Here is a 12,687-nt window from a genome sequence, read left to right on the forward strand (position 1 = left end):
ATGCAGGTCAAGAATAGGGCTATACAGTCACCAGTACACAGAACTTGGAGGACAATCTTACTCGGACAACGAGGGGTCGCCTAAGTAAGTACTGGTCAAAAAAGACTGGCAGAAATGCCCAAACCCTGTTTGGCTCCAAAACACGATGAGACCAAAACAAAAATCATGAACACGTGTACCGCAATGCAGAACTCTTGTCACACAAATTTAAATTCATTGGTAAACCTGAAGTCTTCAGATATTTTCAGCTTTTTGATAGAGTAATACAAGACTTGCAGGTCGTGCAGAATACAGAGAAGCTAGAGACTGTCCATGAAAGGCCTTTTCTAGTTCCAGTCTACCTGGACCATTCCAGCTGGTACTCAAATGGAGATAAGGCAGAAGGCTGTTGCTTCCCAGCAGATTGCACAGGATTCTTCACCACACAGCTGCCTGGGCTGTTGGCATTCAACAGAAATCAGGGCCAGGATGAAAATTTACCATTACCACCCCAAATTCCCTCAGTTACAAATCATCTCCCCTTTTTAAAAGACACCCCCAGATCAGGAGGCTCCCTGTTGGCTAAATCTTGGGTACCAAAGCTGGTGTTACAAGCTTTGAACAGCCTGATCTCTTAATCCAGCTGTGCTCATTCATTTGAAACTGAAAGCAGCTCCTTTTTATGTCCACCGCTTCTCGGCATTAAGTTCTCTTTGATGTAATTCTCGCTTCCGATGCTCTTTCCCTTCATGGAGAAGATTAGTGTGAAATTGGCCTGCTTCTCCAGAGACTGCAGTGTTAAGCCTCGAATACTTGATGCTTATTGGAAATCTTTAACCAAAGTGGACAGTTGGTGGGGGAGCTGAAAGCACTGCATCTCGTGGCTGGACTTCATGCTACCTGATGAAATGAGGCAACAGGAAACTGGGAGTCCCGATGCTGAGAAACTGGCATTTTAAATCACACTTCCAAGTAATAGATCTTGCGGAGACACACATGCTGACTAACCTATAAAACAATTAAACATGCAAGGGTTACCACAATCTGCTGCAGTCAGATTGGGAATTGATTGTGACCCATAAACTGAAAAATTCCCTTCCCTTTAAGATTCTCCCTTCTATAGAGTACCCACATGACAGTTTGCCAAATATTTGGTGCTTTTCTGTGTTCTCTTGTTGGGAATTGGGAGCAGGAAATAAAATCTCATTGTTGGGCCTGGCAAAACCTTATAAAGGATTTTCCAAGTTTCTGCACATTTAATTAAAAGCTTCCTATTAGCAACTGTTAATGTTAGAAATAATATCGTACGAAAGCTGACTGGCACAACCTGGGGATCACAACCAGACACAGTGAAGACATATGCCCTTGTGCTTTGCTAGTCTGTTGCTGAATATGCATGCCCAGTGTGGAATACATCTCACAATGCTAAAACAGTGGATGTGGCTCTTAATGATCCGCAAGATCTATTACTGATCGCACTTCCAAGTACATATCCTCTGTTCAGATATCAGCCAGCATGCCAACGCCTTAAATCGAGAAGCAGTTTCTAAGACCGACAGAGATATTCGAAGGAACACTTCAGCAAGTGAGAATCCAAAGGTGGCAGGTTAAAACCCAGCACTGCAATTAGTGACTGAGACTGGATGAGAAACTCCTTCTTGGGCACACAGAAGATTGGGCGACCTGGAAGGCGCTGAATAGGCTGCGTTCTGGCACCACAAGATGCAGAGCTAGTCTTAAGAAATGGGGCCACAAAGTGGAGTCCATGGCATGCGAGTGCGGAGACCACAGACCACATACTACAATGAACCCAGAGCCCTGCCACACGCATTATGGAGGACCTTCTTACAGTGACACCAGAGGCGCTCCAAGTGGCCAGCTTCTGGTCAAAGGACATTTAACATAATGCCAAGTTTGTTTGTGTTTTTAAATGCATTTTAACTGTACCCTCAACTTGCTTCTGACACAATAAATAAAAAATAGCAACTTATTTCATTGCTTCCTATTTCATGCAGCATGGAGATTCATGAATAACTGTTACTTAATTGCCTTGTGTTTTTTGAGTACGCAAGACTTCAATTCTTGTAATTTTTTATTTCTATTATTTTGAAGTTGCATGATACTTCAGTTTTAGTATGGAAACAACAAGAGGAAACCGGTGAAAGAAAAACAATAATCAGGACTTAATCCTACTGGTAGTCCCAATTAGGTTATGTCTATTGAGTTTCTCACTGAATGGTAAGTCAACGATATAAATACCACTGATTCTGAATCTAGTTAGAATTATCACTGTATGCAGGCTTGTAATATCTGACTATAGTAATGTGAAATGAAGACTGATTAATTAGGAGGCAATTCATCATTCTTCTAGGTACACAGAAAAGGAAACAATAAAAGGAAGTAATGTTTTGATAAAAATGCAGGTCTCCACTGTACAGAATTAAGTAGTAAACATCAATAGCAAAGTAATAGTTGACATTATAACATTAATACAGTATAAACTTGATCATGAAGAAGGCACTGTTAGATAATTCAGTATGAGATAAATTACATGTGTAATATACAATTTTTCTGACTTAATTAAAGTTGTACTTATAGACTCTAGTATAAAAGTAATTTCAGGAAGAACATTGTCATACTTCCCTCTTTTGAAGCTGGCAATTATGTATTTTTGACATGAATATTTACAACATCAAGGACTAGTTGAGTGTTTGGAAGGGATGTTGCTGGAAGTGCAATCAGCCATGCCACACACAGAAGCTGACTGGATGGTAAGGTGCCTCGTACTTCAATACTTCAAGAAAGAGAAGGACAGGCGGAGAGATCTTCAGTCTTCTCTGCCAAAGGGGTTCCTAAGAGCATCAGAAATATGTGTTTTCTGATGGTCTTTGGTGATCCCTCTGAAACCTCCTCGTGATCCCCCCAAGGGTCCCAACCCCCAGGTTGAGAAACACTGCTATAAGACAACTGGATAACTTTTGTCATCATGTTGACAAATGTCTGTGAAGCATTAAGGTATGTGAAACTGAAAAGTATGGCCCAGGCGTCCTCGATATAGCATTCTCAAGATGAGTTAGAATAGATTATAATCTTTATAACCTTCAGCCAGGAACCCCCGGTGGTGCACATGGTTTAAACTGCTGAATTGTTGAACTTGCTGACTGAAAGATTGGCAGTTCAAATCCGAAGAGTGGAGTGAGCTCCTGCTGTTAGACCCAGCTTCTGCCAATCTAGCAGTTCAAAAACATGCAAATGTGAATAGATCAATAGGTACTGTAGGAAGGTAACGATGCTCCATGCAGTCATGCCTGCCACATTACCTAGGAGGTCTCTATGGACAATGCCAGCTCTTCAGCTTAGAAATGGAGATGAGCACCACCTCCCAGTTGGACACGATTAGACTTAATGTCAAGGGGAAACCTTTATCTTAACCTTCAGCCAATACAGGCCAAATAGGTTAGTGATGATGGGAAATGTAAACCAATACATCTGGAGCTATCTTTGCTGTTATTGTTCCAACTGGTTCTTTCTTACATTATTCATATATTTTGCCAATAATACTGTTTTTGCTCAAGCATTTTTTTTTATCTAGCGATCTTGTAATCTTCTTTTCAAAAACATAAGGAAGCTTTATCTCTGAATAGGAGCTTTATCACAGAAAAATATCATTCAAAGCCTAACTTAGGGAACACCCGATGTATTTATCTAGGAAGTGATACTTTAGTCTGGAAGCATGGTGTTTGTGTGTATAATCTTTTCACTTCTTGCACTTTACGCTTCTTTATACTTTTGACTCTTACACTTCTTTACCCTGATTGCCACTCTCAACATCAAGAATATGCGACAAGTGTTTGTTTATACTAAGATTAGAAAGTGAGCTGAAAAACTGCCAGGCAGGAAGGCATAGAAAGGGTTAAGCTCTACTCTCCATCCATTTTTCCACTCAAAACTTCCATAAGGGGAGAACTAGCTCTACCATGCAACAGAGGAGATGCAAGTGACTTCAAGATTTAGAACCTAGATTGCGATGGACAGCTTGTATAGATGTTTTGGGGAAAACAATTCCCATTGGCATAGTGAATACAAACAATGCTAACGGATCTTGAGGTGTGTTCTTTACCAACATCTGCAGGGCCACAAATTTTCTTGATTTAGAAAGACGAATGAAAGCGGAAATCGTTGTCTAAATTGTGCAGTGAGGCTTTAAAATGTTTTTCTATAATGATTTGGGGGAGGGAAGGAACATAATACTCTTCTTCAGACAAGAAAAAAATCTTTGGTTATGATGGCTATTTTTTTTAATTGTAGCAAATGACAAAGAGCGCTTTCTTACAACCATTTGTATGCAATATTTAGTTAGAAAGGAAGCTTGAAGCCTGCAAGATTTGATAAGGCACATTAAATGGATAATGCTGTGATCCAGGCTAGAAAGCCATCCTTTCTGAGTGACCTCCTCCAGTATATGTTCTCATTTTTATTCTAAATTTCAGCTTTTTCATTCCAGTTTCCCATCACTCCCTTGTCAGCCTTCCTCTTTCTCAGCATTCTTCATGTTTCTGTTCTCCACTGTACCCCAGATATGTTCACATCCCCCAATATATCTTTCAGTCTGGTTTGCTATTACTTGAGCATACCCGTATACAATCTCTAACATCCCAGCTCACCCTACCTCATCACAAGTGGCCTGAGTCAGAGCTTGGAAAATTTACTTTTTAGGATACACCACACTGAATCCTCTGACCAATTGGGACATTGGTCATGCTACCTAAGTGATTCTGGGAGTTGTATGTTAAAAAAAGGATTTTTTCCAAGCTCAGCCATAGTGTTTGCTGCCCCTACTCCTCCATGCCTTGGCATTGGAATCATAGCATTGGGAAGGAATCATTCTTTGAATTGGAAATTCACTCCCTGCAGAAGGCACTGTTTGGATCTCCAACTCCCTACAGAAGTTACTATTTCGGATTACAATCTGCAGAAGTTACTATTTGGGACTCACACTCCCTGCAGAAGTTACTATTTGGGGTTGCAACTCCCTGCGGAAGTTACTATTTGGGCCTCCAAACCCTACAGAAGTTACAATTTGGGCCTCCAACTCCCTGCAGAAGTTGCTATTTGGGATTACAATGTACAGAAGTTACTATTTGGGACTCACACTCCCTCCGGGAGTAATTATTTGGGACTCCATCTTCCTACAGAAAGTACTATTTGGGAGTAAAAGTCCCTACAGAAGTTACTATTTGGAACTCCAATTCCCTATAGAAGTTCCCTACAGAAGTTACTATTTGGAACTCCATCTTTGCTGTTTGGAACTCCAGCCTCCTGCAGAAGTTACTATTTGAAACTAGCACTCCCTGTAGACCTTACTGTTTGGGATTCCAACTCCTTGCAGAAGTTACTATTTGGGTTTCCCTCTTTCTGCAGAAGTTAATCTTTGGAACTCCAACCTCCTGCAGAAGTTACTATTTGAGACTAGAGCTCCCTATAGACATTACTGTGTGGGACTCCAACTCCTTGCAGAAGTTACTATTTGGGACTCCAACTTCCTAGAAAAGTTACTATTTGGGACTCCAACTCCCTGCAGCCATCACTATTTGGGACACCAACCCCCTGCAAAATTTACTGATTGGGAGTACAAGTGCCTACAAAAGTTAGTATTTGAGCCTCCAATTCCCTGCAGAAGTTACTATTTGGGACTCCAACTCCCTGCAGAAGCTATTATTAGGGAATCCAACTCCTTGCAGAAGTTACTGTTTAGGAGTATAGGTCCCTACAGAAGTTAGTATTTGAGCTTCCAATTCCCTGCCGAAGTTACTATTTGGGACTCTGACCCCCTGCAGAACTTATTATTAGGGAATCCAACTCCCTGCAGAAGTTACTAGTAGGGAGTAGAAATCCTGACAGAAGCTAGCACTTGAGCCTCCAATTCCCTGCAGAAGGTACTATTTGGGACTCCAACTCCCTGCAGAAATTAGTATTAGGGAATCCAACTCTTTGAAGAAGTTACTGTTTGGGAGTACAGGTCCCTACAGAAGTTAGTATTTGAGCCTCCAATTCCCTGCAGAAGATACTATTTGGCACTTCAACTCCCTATTGAGGTTACTGTTTGGGAGTTTAACTACCTATTAAAGTTAGTATTTGAGCCTCCAATTCCCTGCAGAAGTTACTATTTGGGACTTTAACCCCTGCAGAAATTACTATTTGGGATTCCAACCCCTTACCGAAGTTACTATTTGGGAATCCAACTTCCTGCAGAAGATACTGTTTGGGACTCTGACCCCCTGCAAAAGTTCTTATTAGGGAATCCAACTCCCTTCAGAAGTTACTGGTTGGGAGTAGAAATTTCAAAAGATGTTAGTATTTGAGCCTCCAATTCCCTGCTAAAGTTACTATTTGGGACTCCGACTCCCTGTAGAAATTATTATTTGGGACTCCAACCCCCTGCAGAAGTTAGTATTTGAACCTCTAATTCCCTTCAGAAGTTAGTATTTGAGCCTTCAATTCCCTTTAGAAGTTACTATTTGGGATTCCAACCCCTTGCAGAAGTTACTATTAGGGAATCCAACTTCCTGCAGAAGTTACTGGTTGGGAGTAGAAATCCCTACAGAAGTTAGCATTTGAGCCTCCAATTCCCTTTAGAAGTTACTATTTGGGATTCCAACCCCTTGCAGAAGTTACTATTAGGGAATCCAACTTCCTGCAGAAGTTACTGGTTGGGAGTAGAAATCCCTACAGAAGTTAGCATTTGAGCCTCCAATTCCCTTTAGAAGTTACTATTTGGGATTCCAACCCCTTGCAGAAGTTACTATTAGGGAATCCAACTTCCTGCAGAAGTTACTGGTTGGGAGTAGAAATCCCTACAGAAGTTAGCATTTGAGCCTCCAATTCCCTTTAGAAGTTACTATTTGGGATTCCAACCCCTTGCAGAAGTTACTATTAGGGAATCCAACTTCCTGCAGAAGTTACTGGTTGGGAGTAGAAATCCCTACAGAAGTTAGCATTTGAGCCTCCAATTCCCTTTAGAAGTTACTATTTGGGATTCCAACTCCCTGCAGAAGTTACTATTTGGGATTCCAACCCCTTGCAGAAGTTACTATTAGGGAATCCAACTTCCTGCAGAAGTTACTGTTTGGGAGGACAGGCCCCTACCAAAGTTAGTATTTGAGCCTCCAATTCCCTGCAGAAGTTGCTGTTTGGGACTCGGACTCCCCGCAGAAGGCCCTGTTTGGTCCTCCATGCTCCCTCCTCCTTCTCCTCCTGCTAGGCCTGGCTTGGGCCTGGCTTGGCCTTCCCTCCGCAAATCACTCCTTTCGGTGTCAGCCGGCAAATTGGTTTATCCTCCCCCGCTTTCCCCGCGCCGGGGCTTTCATTACCTCTCCGAAATGAAGCGATATCTCCTCGGCGGAGGGCTTCCCGCCCCCGGTGCGCCCGGTGCCTGCGTGAGGAGAGAGAGCGGGCAGAATAAATGAAGACAAAGTGCCAGGGCCGCCGCCACCGCCGCTGTAGCCGTGGCCGGGCCCCCTCTCTTTCCTTCTCTCTCTCTTCCTTTCTCTCTCTCTCTCTCTCTCTCCCTTGCCGCGCCGCCAGCTTCATTATTCGCTTAAGTTGCCGGAGAAAATTACTTAACCCTGACCCGTGTCTGAGGGGCCTGTATTAATGCCGCGACAGGCGCCTCTTACGGCGGAGAACAATTTATTAGAGCCGAAACAGGCTGCTTTTCTCTGTCATTTTTCCAATCTGAGCTTTGAACACACATCATTAAACTTGTCTGACTCTCTCCCCTTCTCCATCATTCCCCCCCTTTTATTCTTTATTTAAGAAACAAGGGAAAGTGCGGCAGAGAAAAAGGAGGTTGTTCTCAGCTGGCTTCAAAACAAGGGGCCTGCTGCCTGCCTCACACGACTTGCTGGGCCTCCTTCCTCTCCATCTCTGTCTCTTTTGCACCCTTCCTTTTGTGTGTGTGTGTGTTGCTTGTTTTTGTGGTTTGTTTTTGAGGCATTTGAACACCTTTTTAACCAAAGCCCTGAATATTTTTTATTACTTTTCAGACAGCAGAATATCTCAGTCGGTAGAAATTTATTTATTTATTTGTCATGTCACGGCAACCAGTCCATTATATTACATTTCTAATAGAACAAAGCACACAAACAGAGAAATACACAACTTGTGAGTTTGGTAGCTGGTTAAATGTCCTTTGACCAGTATCTGGCCACTTGGCGTGGTTCTGGTGTTGCTGCAAGAAGGTCCTCCATGGTGCATGTAGCAGGGCTCAGGTTGCATTGCAGCAGGTGGTCAGTGGTTTGCTCTTCTCCACACTCGCATGTCGAGGATTCCACTTTGTAGCATCATTTCTGAAGGTTGGCTCTGCATCTCGTGGTGCCAGAGCGCCGTCTGTTCAGCACCTTCCAAGTCGCCCAGTCCTCTGTGTGCCCAGGGGGGAATCTCTCATTTGGTATCAGCCATTGGTTGAGGTTCTGGGTTTGAGCCTGCCACTTTTGGACTCTCACTTGCTGATGTGTTCCGGCGAGTGTCTCTGTAGATCTTAGAAAACTATTTCTAGATTTAAGTCGTTGACATGCTGGCTGATACCCAAACAGGGGATGAGCTGGAGATGTCTCTGCCTTGGTCCTTTCACTATTGGCTGCTACTTCCCAGTGGATGTCAGGTGGTGCAATACTGGCTAAGCAGTGTAATTTCTCCAGTGGTGTAGGGCGCAGGCACCCCATGATAATGCAGCATGTCTCATTAAGAACCACATCCACTGTTTTGGTGTGGTGAGATGTGTTCCACACTGGGCATGCATACTCAGCAGCAGAGTAGCACAGCACAAGGGCAGATGTCTTCACTGTATCTGGTTGTGATCCCCAGGTTGTGCCAGTCAGCTTTCGTATGATATTGTTTCTGGCACCCACTTTTTGCTTGATGTTCAGGCAGTGCTTCTTGTAGGTAAGAGCACGGTCCAGAGTGACTCCCAGGTATTTGGGTGTGCTGCAATGCTCCAGTGGGATTCCTTCCCAGGTGATCTTCAGAGCTCAGGATAGAAATGACCATTAGATATTGTGAGAGACTGCCTTCAAGTCGCCTGCTGACTTATGGAGACCAACTGTCTTTCATAGGGTTTTCTGAGGCGTTTCGCCCACATCTATGGCATGCATCCTCAGAAGGAATCCCACCGGAGCATTGCAATATCTGGGAGTCACTCTGGACCGTGCCCTGACCTACAAGAAGCACTGCCTAAATATCAAGCAAAAAGTGGGTGCTAGAAACAATATCATACGAAAGCTGACTGGCACAACCTGGGGATCACAACCAGACACAGTGAAGAGATCTGCCCTTGCACTATGCTGCTGAGTATGCATGCCCAGTGTGGAACACACCTCACCATGCTAAAACAGTAGATATGGCTCTTAATGAAACATGCCGCATCATCACAGGGTATCTGCGCCCTACACCACTGGAGAAATTACACTGCTTACTCGGTATTGCACCACCTGACATCCGCCGGGAAGTCGCAGCCAATAATGAAAGGACCAAGGCAGTGACATCTCCAGCTCATCCCCTGTTTGGATACCAGCCAGCATGTCAACGACTTAAATCAAGAAATAGTTTTCTAAGATCTACAGAGACACTCGCTGGAACATCCCAGCAAGCAAGAGTCGAAAAGTGGCAGGCTCAAACCCAGAACCTCAATCAATGGCTGATACCAAATGAGAGACTCCCTCCTGGGCACACAGAAGACTGGGCAACATGGAAAGCATTGAACAGGCAGCGCTCTGGCACCACGAGATGCAGAGCCAACCTCAAGAAATGGGGCCACAAAGTTGAATCCACGACATGCGAGTGTGGAGAAGAGCAAACCACTGACCACCTGCTGCAATGCACCCTGAGCCCTGCCACGTGCACAATGGAGGAGCTCCTTGCAGCAACACCAGAGGCACTCCAAGTGGCCAGATACTGGTCAAAGGACATTTAATCAACTACCAAGCTTGCAAAATTTGTGTTTTGTTTTGTTTGTTTGTTAAAAAAAAACAATGCAACTGTTTGGTCTACCCCTGACACGATAAATAAATCCTCAAAAGTTGCGAGGCCTGTAGGAAACTAGGCATGTGCCCAAACACAAATCAAAGAACATGAAAAGCCCAGAAGACTAACACAACCAGAGAAGTCGACCATAGCAGAGTACCTGTGCTGGACACAGCACATTATTTGAGAACACAGAAATGATGGACCACTCTAACAACTACTATGCCAGGCTACACAAAGAAGCCATTGAAACCACAAGCATGTCAACAATTTCGACAGAAAGTTAGAAACCATGAACATGAACAAAATCTGGCTACCAGTATTTTTTTAAAAAAAATACTAAAATTATAACAGTAAATAAAGAACAACATTAAACACAGGGGAACTCCAGACAAGAAACAATCAGGGACAGCTAATCACCTCCCAAGAAGGCTGCCCTTGAAGACGGCCCGGAAGCTTCAGCTGGTCCAGCGTGCGGCAGCCATGTTACTAACTGGAGCGGGTAGCAGGGAGCACACAACGCCCTTGTTGTCCCAGCTCCACTGGCTGCCGATTTGCTACCGGACCCAATTCAAGGTGCTGGTCTTGGCCTACAAAGCCCTAAACGGTTCCGGCCCAAAATACCTTTCTGACCGCATCTTGGCCTACGAGCCCACGAGGACCTTGAGATCGTCTGGGGAGGCCCTTCTCTCGATCCCGCCTGCATCACAGGCACGGCTGGCGGGGACGAGGGAGAGGGCCTTCTCGGTGGTGGCCCCCCGGCTGTGGAACACTCTCCCGGCACACATCAGACAGGCGCCCTCCCTCATGTCCTTTCGAAAAAGCCTTAAGACCTGGCTGTTCGAGAGGGCATTTAATTAAGTGCTAAGCAACAACATTACGGTAATGAGAACTGGAATGGTACAAGGAAAATGAGACTGGCTATGATTCTACTAAGAGACGAAGCGGATTTTTATGTAGTTTGTATTTGTTGTATAGTCATATGTTGTTGATACTGGCCTCTGTAACTGTCTTTTTATGTCTTTTTATGTGTACTGTACACCGCCATGAGTCGCCCGTAAGGGCTGAGAATGGCGGTCAATAAGTGCATCTAATAAATAAATAATAATTCCCCAAGGCAGTAACAAGCCACACTTAAAAACTGTCAGGCCATCAAATGCTAATCAAGGTGGCCAACATTCACACTTAGCTCCAACAGAAAAGAGTTCTTTCTCCCACCCTGGACCTTCCACAGATGTATAAACCCAATTTTCCTAGTTTCCAACAGATCCCACAACCTCTGAGGATCCCTGTCATAGATGAAGGTGAAATGTCAGGAGAGAATGCTTCTAGAACATGGCCATATAGCCCGGAAAATCTACAACAACCCAATTTTAACCAACACAAACTTCCCAGTATTTCAATGGGAGTGGTGGGCCTGCTTTTGGCTGATCAGATAGTCAAGTTAATTCAGATTGTTATTATTGTTGTTGTTGTGTTACTTGAAGTTGTTTCAGACTTAGAGTGACCCTATGTCTAAAGTTTAGACCTGGGGGCCGAGTAAATGACCTTGGAGGGCCGCATCTGGCCCACGGGCTTTAGTTTGAGAACTGCTGCACTAGAGAATGAATCCACTTTATTCCAGCTTCTGCCTCCTGCAGAATTCTGGGGTTTGTAGTTTATGGAGAAGCCTTTAACAGCCTCACTAAACTACAAACCCCAGAATTCTGCAGGAGGCAGAAGCCGGATTTAAAGTGGATTCCTTCTCTAGTGTGATGAGGTCCTAACTCAGCCAGAGAAGTCAGCCATAGCAGAGCACCTGATGAACCAACCTGGACACAGCATATTATTAGGGAAACACAGACATTCTGGACCACTGGAACAACCACCATGTCAGGCTACACAGAGAAAAGCCACTGAAATCCACAAGCATGTGGACAGTTTCAACAGAAAGGAGGAAACCATAAAAATGAAACCATGGCTATGTTCCAGAAGCATTCTCTCCTGACGTTTTACCCACATCTGTGGCATGCATCCTCAGAGGTTGTGAGGTCAGTTGGAAAATAGGTAAGTGAGGAATGTCCAGTGTGGGAGAAAGAACTCTTGTCTGTTTGAGGCAAGGGTGAATGTTGTAATTGGCCACCTTAATTAGCGTTGAATGGCCTTGCAGCTTCAAAACCTGGCTGCTTCCTGCCTGGAGGAGTCCTCTCCTGGGAGGTGTTTGTTGGCTGTGATTGTTTCACATCTGGAATTCCCCTGCTTTCTGAGTGTTGCTTTTTTACTGTCCTGATTTTAAAGCTTTTTTTTTAAACTGGTAGCCACATTTTGTTCATTTCCTGGTTTCCTTCTTTCTGTTGAAATTTTCCATTATTATTATTATTATTATTATTATTATTATTATTATTATATGCTGATATAAGATCAGGTGGGATGTTCTGCTTGTGATCCCTACAAATAGTGTGGCCAGGTATCTGTTCAAGTTTGGAACTCCACTCTATTCATAATCAGGTGGATGCCCTCCCCACCTCATGTATTTCAGGGAACAGTTACATCAGGCATTCTCAAACTTTGGCCCTCCAGCTGTTTGGGTCTCCAACACCCAGAAGTCCTAACAAGCTTGTTTAATTGTCAGGAATTCTGGGAGTTGAAGGCCCAAACAGCTGGAGGGCTGCAGTTTGAAGGTGCCTGAGTTACATACATAACAATTGT

The 12,687-nt window shown here is 44.0% G+C and overlaps 1 long non-coding RNA gene across 2 annotated transcripts in view; it reads right to left on the reverse strand.

The window, feature by feature from the left end:
• LOC132761818 (uncharacterized) overlaps positions 1 to 7,483 on the reverse strand; it is a 43,326-nt gene extending 35,843 nt beyond the window's left edge. For both annotated transcript variants that reach the window (XR_009629987.2, XR_010908992.1), the window contains exon 1: positions 7,350 to 7,483. This is a non-coding gene — a long non-coding RNA (uncharacterized lncRNA). The remainder of the gene's footprint in view (positions 1 to 7,349) is intronic.
• Between the last annotated feature and the right edge of the window lie 5,204 nt (positions 7,484 to 12,687).

Source organism: Anolis sagrei, chromosome 1, assembly GCF_037176765.1.
Source record: "Anolis sagrei isolate rAnoSag1 chromosome 1, rAnoSag1.mat, whole genome shotgun sequence".
Taxonomy (NCBI): domain Eukaryota; kingdom Metazoa; phylum Chordata; class Lepidosauria; order Squamata; family Dactyloidae; genus Anolis; species Anolis sagrei.